This window comes from Eucalyptus grandis, chromosome 11 (genome assembly GCF_016545825.1).
Source record: "Eucalyptus grandis isolate ANBG69807.140 chromosome 11, ASM1654582v1, whole genome shotgun sequence".
NCBI lineage: Eukaryota > Viridiplantae > Streptophyta > Magnoliopsida > Myrtales > Myrtaceae > Eucalyptus > Eucalyptus grandis.
In genome coordinates, this window is record NC_052622.1 from 5,289,308 (window position 1) to 5,298,949 (window position 9,642).

Genomic DNA, 9,642 nt, shown 5'->3' on the forward strand with positions numbered 1-9,642 from the left:
TGCTCAAATTTGAATTCATTTCAAGTGTAAATAAGTATTTTCATGTTCAGTTTTCAAGATCGTGTTGACTATTCCAAACATTTCCTATTATCATTTTTAAGCAGCACAACACTCTTTCTATCAAAATGAATGAATTAGAAATAATCGAGGGCAAAGAAAGTCCCAATTTAAGCATGGATGTGAAATTTTACGATTTTTGTGAATTTAATTTTGTCACTTTTAAGGTTGAGCTTTTTCGGCCGGTGAATGTGCTCCGTTTCCCGAAGCCCAATAATCATATGGGTTTCGTGAAAGTATTGGACTAAAAGTCATATAACTTCATTTTGTATTTTTTTAATTCAGAATGAAAAAAATTATGGAATGGCGAGTTTCATCATTTATAATCTCTGTTTGTTTGTTTGTTTGTTTTTTTTTTTTTTTGAGCCAGATACATTTTTTTTGGCCTCCAAAATTTGCAAAGAACATTTATAGCAAGTTCCTTAATTTGGGATACAATGATAAATAATGAAAAGTTTAGGAGACCATATCCAAAATAATGGAAAGATGCGTCCATGGATGCAAAAAATCACCTGGCTAGTGTTTCACGGCACTCCGTCGATCATCACATTCCCCTTTATTGTGTGATAGTTTCCGGAATTGCAGTCAAAATCGACACTTGCGTGGGGATGCCTTTGGAGCCGTGGGCGTAACCCACGAACCAGCACGCCGCCAGATGGATCTCCGGCGAGGCTCGCCCCACGAGCTTTCACCCCAGCTGCTTGAATGCCCCTGTGAGCGGGTCGATCCCTAACTTCGTCAACCTCAACCAAAGCGGCGGCGAGAACCTGTACGTCCAAGTCACTCCAGTGAATGCTTCCACGCCCATCTGTTAGGAGTGAGGACTATCGAAGTGTGTTTCACCTTTGAGGTTATAGTTTGGTTGATGATTACGGCTTTTAAGAATTGCGTCGATGAGGCCCACACCTTGCTGGTGTTTGCAAGTCCGATGAACAAGATATACGACAAGTTGAACCGGTGTGGGAAAAGATTCAAAGATGTTATATGAAAAATAGAAAAGTGTAGAGATAATGTGTTGACACCTATATTTTGACAAATAATTATTCATTATATACAAAAATTGGGGATCAACTCCAAACCTAACAAAAAATCTTTTTGTAAAATTGCATGTAGTTTTTAGGAGCATTTTACATGAATAGATGATCAAAATTGCATTCAATTAGACCAGCCATGGATTAAAGGTTCTGAACTTAATTGGATTAAATAAACTACGCCCGCAAGTGAAGCAAAATTCGGCCAAGCCCGTGGAGCACGCATGGCAGAAAATCACGAGGAGAAGGGGCTTATTGAGCTATGATTAAGTGAAATCAGCCCATCAGAGTTTGATTAGTGAAAGGCCTTGGACCCAGAGTGTGCTTAAGATCTGCTGAAGGTTATACAGATGTCTCGACTGTACATACCATTCTGTACTTGTCGCTACAAATAATGTTGAAAATGATGGATGAAGAGGGATAATAAACAACTTCGATTAATGGCGGGGGAGTGCGAGATAGCGGGAGATATCAAAAGATGATCTTTCCCTGAATAACAATAATACATGAAATTAATTAAATTCGTATTATATTTACTAGATTGCTAATGTTATCTTAGTGGTAAATGTGCACATAAAAATTATTATCAATTTTCCTTTTAGGGTTCGTTGTCCAAGACTATCACGTGAGGAGGAAATTTATTTGGAGGGGGAGATATATGTCATCTTTATTACAATGGTTTGAGTATTCTATTTGAGTCTAAATTCAATTCGAATGCGAATAAGTATTATCATGTTCAATTTTTAAGACCGTGTTAACTATTCTGAACCCTTTCTGCTATCACTTTTAAGCAGTACATCACTCTTCATATCACATTGAATGAACTTGAATTAGGCTAGGGCAAACAAAATCAGACTTCAAGAGTGGAAGCAAAATTTTACAAATTTTTTTATAATTTAATTTCGCCATTATTAAGATTGACTATTCTTTAGCCGGTCAACGTGCTCGGTGACTTTCTTTCGGCCAAAAAAAAAAAAAGTGCTCGTTGACTCCAAGCCCAATAATCATACGGATTTCGGGTGAGTATTGGACCAATAATCATATAGTTTCATTTGCTTTTTCTGATTAAGAAGTGAGGAAAAAGAATTGAACGGGGCGTTTGCATCATTTACAATTTCACTGCTTTTTTTCTTGGCCGGAATACAATATTTCTGTTTTTGGGCCACCCGAAAATCCGAACAACTCTTTCCGGTAACAGGTCCCTTGATTCAGGACACAGGGCTAAATGACAAAATGTTCAGGGGACCAAATCTGAAATAACAGAAAGGTCGCGTCCTTGGATGCAAAAAAGTCGTCTGGCTACTCGCTCCTTGCTTCCTTCCAGAAGTTTTTTTGCTTTAGCGAGGGAGGTCGCTTCTAAACTCAAATGCTCAAACGCACTCAACCGTTAATTCAAAAATTAAGCAACCAAAAAAAGAAAAAAAAAAAATAAAAACGCCACATTCTAATTCTGATTCTGATTCTCGTTTACCGTTCTCTCCCGCGATCGCAGTCCCGATTGAAGACGAAGACGACGGCGAAGGAGGCGATGGGCGGCGGAGGTGAATCATCGGAGGCGACGCGGTGCGGTCGTCCGACAGGAGTGAGTCCATCGAGGCGTATACTTCGCGCTGGGAGTTAATGATTGGTGATTAGAGGCTTTCGAGAATGGTTCTGATGGGGCCGACGCTTTGCTGGTGTTTGCGGGTCCGATGGATGCGGCGCGTTGAACCGGTGTGGGAGGAGGTTCGAAGATGCTACAAGAAAAGCACCAATGAGGCAATGAAGTACCGCAGTGTCCGTAACGGATATTCTCTCTAATGGAGGAGCTAATGAGGATGGGCTCTTGCTGCACAAATCCTATTCGCGTCCTCACCCATCTCAGGTTGTATTCCTTTATGTCCTTCCCATCAATGACGACCTTTCCTTCCATCGGATCGTAGAACCTCAGCAGAAGGGCCAGAATAGAGGACTTTCCGGCACCACTTGGCCCGACAAGACCCACCTTCGTCCCAGCTTCAATTTTCAACGTGAAGTTCTTCAGAACGGTAACTTCTGGTCGTGATGGGTACTTGAATTTGATGATCTGGAACTCAGCAGTTCCTTCGATCCTCCCATGATGAGTATTTTCCGGCACATCTGGTTCAATTTCAGTTTTTCGGTCGAGGGTCTGGAATGCAGGAGTGAGTATGCTCATGGCCGATATCACGGTGGGGATCAGCGTTCACAGCTCTGTAATAGAAGGTACCTTGAGAGAGAAAATCTGGTACGATCTTATGCCATTTTCGAATGTGGCTTGGCCTCTATCGACCAAGACCGCGGTGTACCACAAGGCGACTGCATGTGCAATGTTCCATAAGCAAATAGGAAATCCTTGGATTATTCCATACCGGATACTGGTTCTCCTGCTCTCTTTCGTTGGGACTTCCAACGCTAACTTGGCCATCCTCAGGATTTGCTCTTCATAGCAAAAAGATGCTACAGTTCTTATGTTTGTCGCCGACTCAGAAGATAGGGAAATGACTTCGCCATGTGCTGCAGAAGAGTCGCCAGCAAATCCTTTGGCTGACTTGGCTTGAATGAGCCCACCAATGACGTGGCAAGGCATCACAGTCCAAGCCACTAGACCCATTCTCCAGTTTACAATCATGCTAACTACCGTAGCAATCAGTATAGAAGTGATGCCTTGGACGATGACCGACATGCGATCAAGAATGATCACTTTCACCATGGATGTATCATTGATGATTCACGAAGTTACCATCCCAATGCTGTTCTCGGGTTTCTCAAACCAAGTGAATTCATTGCTCAGCACACCTGCAAGATTTTAGAATAATCAATGCAAATTGTACTCTATAAATGATTCATAACTTGGGCAGAATCTCATATTCAAGGCTAGTAGATTCTGCATTAAACTGTACAGGAATCTGCTAGGAAAAAGGAGTGACAGCTACCTGAAAAGAGAGCTTTTCTAAGGTTTGTCATGGCCTTCTCACTGACCACACCGAACTAGTAATGCTGCAAGATGTGAGAGGCTAATGATAGCAACCCTATGAGGGAGAATGCGATCGAGTACCATCCAACTTCCTGCTTGGCATGTTTATGGTAATATCCTACACCTATTGTTATGATGAAGAACCCAAAACAGGCTTTGAGATTCCAGAGAAACTGGCTGCAATGGAGCCGATGGCTGTCTTGATGAGTTCTGTCCTCCTCAACCAAAACCAAATTCTAAAGAAGTGGACTGCTTCTAATCTTTTCTTGTGCTCCTCTTGCTCAGGATCTTCTGTGAGGCTTTCTTCTATCTCTGCGCCTTTTTCACTTAAAACTCTGCTTTTAGGTGAGCTGTGGGGTTGGTCAATTTCATAATCTCGAGAAGATATATCAGTTCTGTCATTCAATCAACATCATGGGCCAGTGAGAACCTGTTTCTTTTTTTTTTTTTTATCAAAATAATTGTCATGCACAAACGGTAGGAAATAATTATTATGAGGCAGCCAACCTTTCATCACGAACAACACTGATGCTCTGTATGTTGAATAAGCTGTTGTAAAATTTGCTGGTATCCAACAGGGTGCTGTGCGTTCCTGTCTCCTTAACCTGTCCATTCTCTACAACTGCAATTTCATCTGCATTAACGATGGTTGACAATCTGTGTGCAATCAAGATCACTGTTCTTCCCTGCATGGCCTTCTCCAATTCCTCTTGAACCAGCTTCTTGGATTCCGAATCAAGAGCACTTGTAGCCTCATCGAGCAGAAGTATTGGAGGATTCTTGAGAATGGCTCTGGCTATTGCAATTCTCTGTTTTTGTCCTCCTGACAGCTGGAAGCCCCTCCGCCCTACCTAGGCCATCATCATGGCGCCAAAATTTAACTTAGGATCCTTGTTTTTTGTCTAATGAGAGCTTGAGAACTTTCAGGAGAGACATCGTTTATTTACATCCGTTGCTAGGAGATTGCATATTACCTCTGTCGAGTGCTTATCGGGAAGCTGTGAAATGAAATTATGGGCATTTGCCATTGTTGCTGCATTCTCTATTTGTTGGTCATCTGCATCCGAATTTCCTACTTTCAGGTTGTCCTTGATAGTGCCAGCAAACAGTGATGGTTCTTGGGAAAGTGCTCCAATATTTTGGCGGAGGCACTTCAAATCAAGATCCTTGATGTTACGGTTATCTATGAGAATGACCCTGAAACCATGCAATATTACCCAATCATCAGCAACCTGTGCAATATTATTCAATCGTCAGCAACCTTTGTGCGCAAAAATGCATGAGCAATAGAAGCATGAAACCATGGGAATAATAAGGAGAGGATGACAAATTTCAGCTCAAGAGCATGGAGGATAAAGGTTTTAGACCTTTGGATGGATCATAGAATCTTGCAACCAGGGATATGATTGTGCTTTTCCCACACCCACTGCTACCAACTAACGCCACCGTCTTTCCTGCTGGAATTTGACAGCGTAAAACCTTGAAGAATCACTTTATCTTCTCGGGATGGGTAAGCAAAGTGAATGTTCCTTATGTCAATGTTTCCTTGATTTCCTTCACTACGATCCCCCTGAAGCGTTGCTAATATTTGGTTTTCTCCGGATCACCTTGAAAACTTCATTTCCTGCTGCTTTTGCTTGGTTAAATACTTGCATGTCTGGTGCAGCATAAGTGATTGAGCTGGAATGCAAAAGAAGCCACGGTCCATAATTAAGGTCATATCTTCTTTATTATATGAAGATTCTTAAAGGCATCTGATATCTTCTTAAGAGGCTCAAAATGAAATGCACCATACATGCATTCATACAAAACTTCAGAGAACCCAAGTAGGACGATGTTATTTCCCGTGTCTTGTGCAGATTAACTAGCTTGATGATTGTCATTGGATTGCTTATCTAGTTGCTGTAAGACAAAACAATCTCATCCAAAAACTCTTACAAGAAAGGTAAACTTTTCTTACATAGCTCCAAAGAGGATGCTCATGACTGCTGCTATGACGTTCCTCCACTAGATCTTCTAGCAGTAACCACGATTGCCCCGATCCATATGATTAGTGCCCAAGAGGAGTTGGTCACTGCTTGAAACATTCCTGTTCCAACTCCCTTAATCAGTGCCTCTCCTCTGGTAATGACAGACTGCTTGTCCATGCAGTCTGAGAATGACTTGATTGCACGATCCTCTCCGACAAATGCAAAGACCGATTTTATATGAGATATGATCTGTACGTTGTCAAACATTAACTCGTGAGTTTCCAGATGATTCCCCATTTCTTAGATATTTTATAACTAAAAAAATGTGAAGTTTTCTTACCTTTTCCATGACAGTAGTAGCTTCGGATAGGTAAATCATTTTGGCAGCTAAGATGGCATTCATTTTCTTGGTGTAGGTGGCTCCAATCAGTAGAATGAAGGGAACTACAAACAAGGTGACCAGTGAAACTTCCCAACTGCAAATGAAGGCAATCAAGACTCCAGAAAACAATGTGGTGAAGCATGAAAGGAAGTAACCAGCTGCCAGCAAAAAGTTATGTTAGGATGATCGGCAAATTTCGGTTGAGAAATCTCAAGAGCAGTCAACTTGAGGGAGAGATTGCTACCTTCTCTCCTATAGAATCCTGGATTACCCTCATGTGAGTACTTATACCGGCAATGACTTTTCCACTTGACAATTCAGTATCATCTGACTTCCCGCTTGGCATGTTTATGGTAATATGCTACACCTATTGTTATGATGAAGAACCCAAAAACAGGCTTTGAGATTCCAGAGAAACCGGCTGCAATGGAGCTAATGGCTGTCTTGACAAGTTTCGTCCTCCTCAACCCAAACCAGATTCTAAAGAAGTGGACTGCTTCTAATCTTTTCTTGTGCTCCTCTTGCTCAGGGTCTTCTCTTTCTCTGAGGCTTTCTTCTATCTCTGTGCCTTTTTGCACTTAAAACTCTGCTTTGAGGTGAGCCATGGGGTTGGTCAGTTTCAGAATCCTGTGAAGGTATATCAGTTCTGTCATTCAATCAAAAACATGGGCCAATGAGGACCTCTCTTTTTCTTTTTCTTCTTTTTTAATCGAAATAATTGTCATATGCATACTGTAGGAAATAATTATTATGAGGCAGCCAACCTTTCATCACGAACAACACTGATGTTCTGCATGCTGAATAAGCTGTTGTAAAATTTGCTGTTATCCAACAGGGTGCTGTGCATTTCTGTCTCTTTAACCTGTCCAGTCTCTACGACAGCAATTTCATCTGCATTAATGATGGTTGACAATCTGTGTGCTATCAAGATCACTGTTCTTCCCCGCATGGCCTTCTCCAATGCCTCTTGAACCAGCTTCTCTGATTCTGAATCAAGAGCACTCGTAGCCTCATCGAGCAGAAGTATTGGAGGATTTTGATAATGGCTCTGGCTATTGCACCTCTTTGTTTTGTCCTCCTGACAGCTGGAAGCCCCTTTGCCCCCACCTAGTCCATTATGGCACCAGAATTTAACTCAGGATCCTCCTTTTTCTTTTTCCTAATGAGAGCTTGAGTACTTTCAAGAGAGACATCATTTGTTTACATCTGTTGCTATCTGTTGCTAGGAGATTGCATTTTACCTCTGTCAAGTACTTATCTGGAAGATGTGAAATGAAATTATGTGCATTTGCCATCATTGCTGCATTCTCTATTTGTTGGTCATCTGCATCCATATTTCCTACTTTAAGGTTGTCCTTGATAGTGCCAGCAAACAGTGATGGTTCCTGGGAAACTGCTCCAATATTTTGGCATAGGCACTTCAAATCAAGATCTTTGATGTTGTGGTTATCTATGAGAATGACCCCTAATAACATGCAATATTACCCAATTGTCAGCAACCTTTGTGCGCAAATAATGTATGAGCAATAGAAGCATGAAACCATGGGAATAATAAGGAGAGGATAACAAATTTCAGCTCAAGAGCATGAGGATAAAGGTTTCAGACCTTTTGATGGATCCTAGAATCTCGCAACCAGGGATATGACTGTGCTTTTCCCACACCCGCCGCTACCAACTAACGCCACCGTCTTTCCTGCTGGAATTGACAGCGTAAAACCTTGAAGAATCATTTTATTTTCTCAGGATGGGTAAGCAAAGTGAATGTTCCTTATGTCAATGTTTCCCTTGATTTCCTTCAATATGATTCCCCCCCCGAAGCATTGCTAATATTTGGTTTTCTCTGGATCACCTTGAATACTTCATTTCCTGCTGCTTTTGCTTGGTTAAATACTTGCACGTCTGGTGCAGCATAAGTGATTGAGCTGGAATGCAGAAGAAGCCACGGTCCATAATCAGAGTTATATCTTCTTCACTTCATGATTCGAAAATTCTTAAAGGCATCTGATATCTTCCTACGAGGCTCAAAGTGATAAGCATCATACATGCATTCATACAAAACTTTAGAGAACCCATGTAGGATGATGTTAATTCACATGTTAAGCGCAGATTAACTAGTTTGATGATCATCATTGGATTGCTTCTCTAGTCGGTGTAAGACGAAACAATCTCCATCCAAAAACCCTACAAGAAAGGTAAACTTTTTTTACATAGCTCCAAAGAGGATGCTTATGACTGCTGCTATGGCGTTCCCTCCACTAGATCTTCCAGCAGTAACCACAATTGCTCCGATCCATATGATTAGTGCCCACGAGGAGTTGGTCACTGCTTGAAACATTCCTGTTCCAACTCCCTTAATCAGTGCCTCTCCTCTGCTAATGACAGATTGCTTGTCCGCGCAGTCTGAGAATGACTTGATTGCATGATCCTCTCCAACAAATGCAAAGACCGTTTTCATATGAGATATGGTCTGTACATTGTCAAACATTAACCCGTGAATTTTCAGATAATTCCCTTTTTCTTAAATTTTTAATAAATAAAAAAGGTGAAGATTTTTCACCTGTTCCACAACGTCAGTAGCTTCGGATAGGTAAATCATTTTGGCAGCTGAGATGGCATTCATTTTCTTGGTGTAGGTGGCTCCAATCAGTAGAATGAAGGGAACTACAAACAAGGTGACCAGTGAAACTTCCCAACTGCAAATGAAGGCAATCAAGACTCCAGAAAAGAATGTGGCGAAGCACGAAAGGAAGTGCCCCAGCTGCTAGCAAAAGTTTTGTTAGCATGATCGGCAAACTTCGGTGGGGAAATCTCAAGAGCAGTCAACTTGAGGGAGAGATTGCTACCTTCTCTCCTATAGCATCCTGGATTACGCTCATGTGAGTACTTATTCCGGCAATGACTTTTCCACTCTCCAATCTCCTGTCTGAGGAGCGATCTTGGGAATTCTAATCTGATCCGTGCTGTTTGTCTTTCGCTCACAAACATCCAGCATCCAATCTCTGCAGAAAATTGGAAGCCACGCGAATGCTTTATTACTGCATATTTTCTATACTACTAGTTTTCTCTCCTGTAGTTAATCCATTGCTTCTTACAAACTTTATTGCTAATAGTCCAATATGATAAATGATTATACGATACTTCCGATCCCATAAAACTTGATGCTGCGTTTGGGAGTGACACGCCAAAATAAGCAAATCTCTGGTGGGCCCTAGGAAACAGTGACTTTCG

At 41.4% G+C, this 9,642-nt stretch overlaps 1 long non-coding RNA gene and 1 pseudogene across 9 annotated transcripts; one reads left to right on the forward strand and one right to left on the reverse strand.

Annotated features, from left to right (window-relative positions):
* Positions 1-581: 581 nt before the first annotated feature.
* LOC104427046 lies at positions 582-5,251 on the reverse strand (annotated as a pseudogene).
* Positions 5,252-5,340: 89 nt separating this feature from the next.
* Positions 5,341-7,270, forward strand: LOC108956210. 9 transcript variants are annotated; one of them, XR_005547633.1, is made up of 4 exons: positions 5,341-5,572; positions 5,729-5,777; positions 5,922-6,007; positions 6,214-7,270. It is a non-coding gene; the product is annotated as an uncharacterized LOC108956210 (long non-coding RNA). The 9 variants fall into 9 exon arrangements; XR_005547631.1 differs by having other exon boundaries at positions 5,729-6,007; XR_005547637.1 differs by lacking the exons at positions 5,729-5,777; positions 5,922-6,007 and having other exon boundaries at positions 6,214-6,305; positions 6,449-7,270.
* The last annotated feature ends 2,372 nt before the right edge of the window (positions 7,271-9,642 follow it).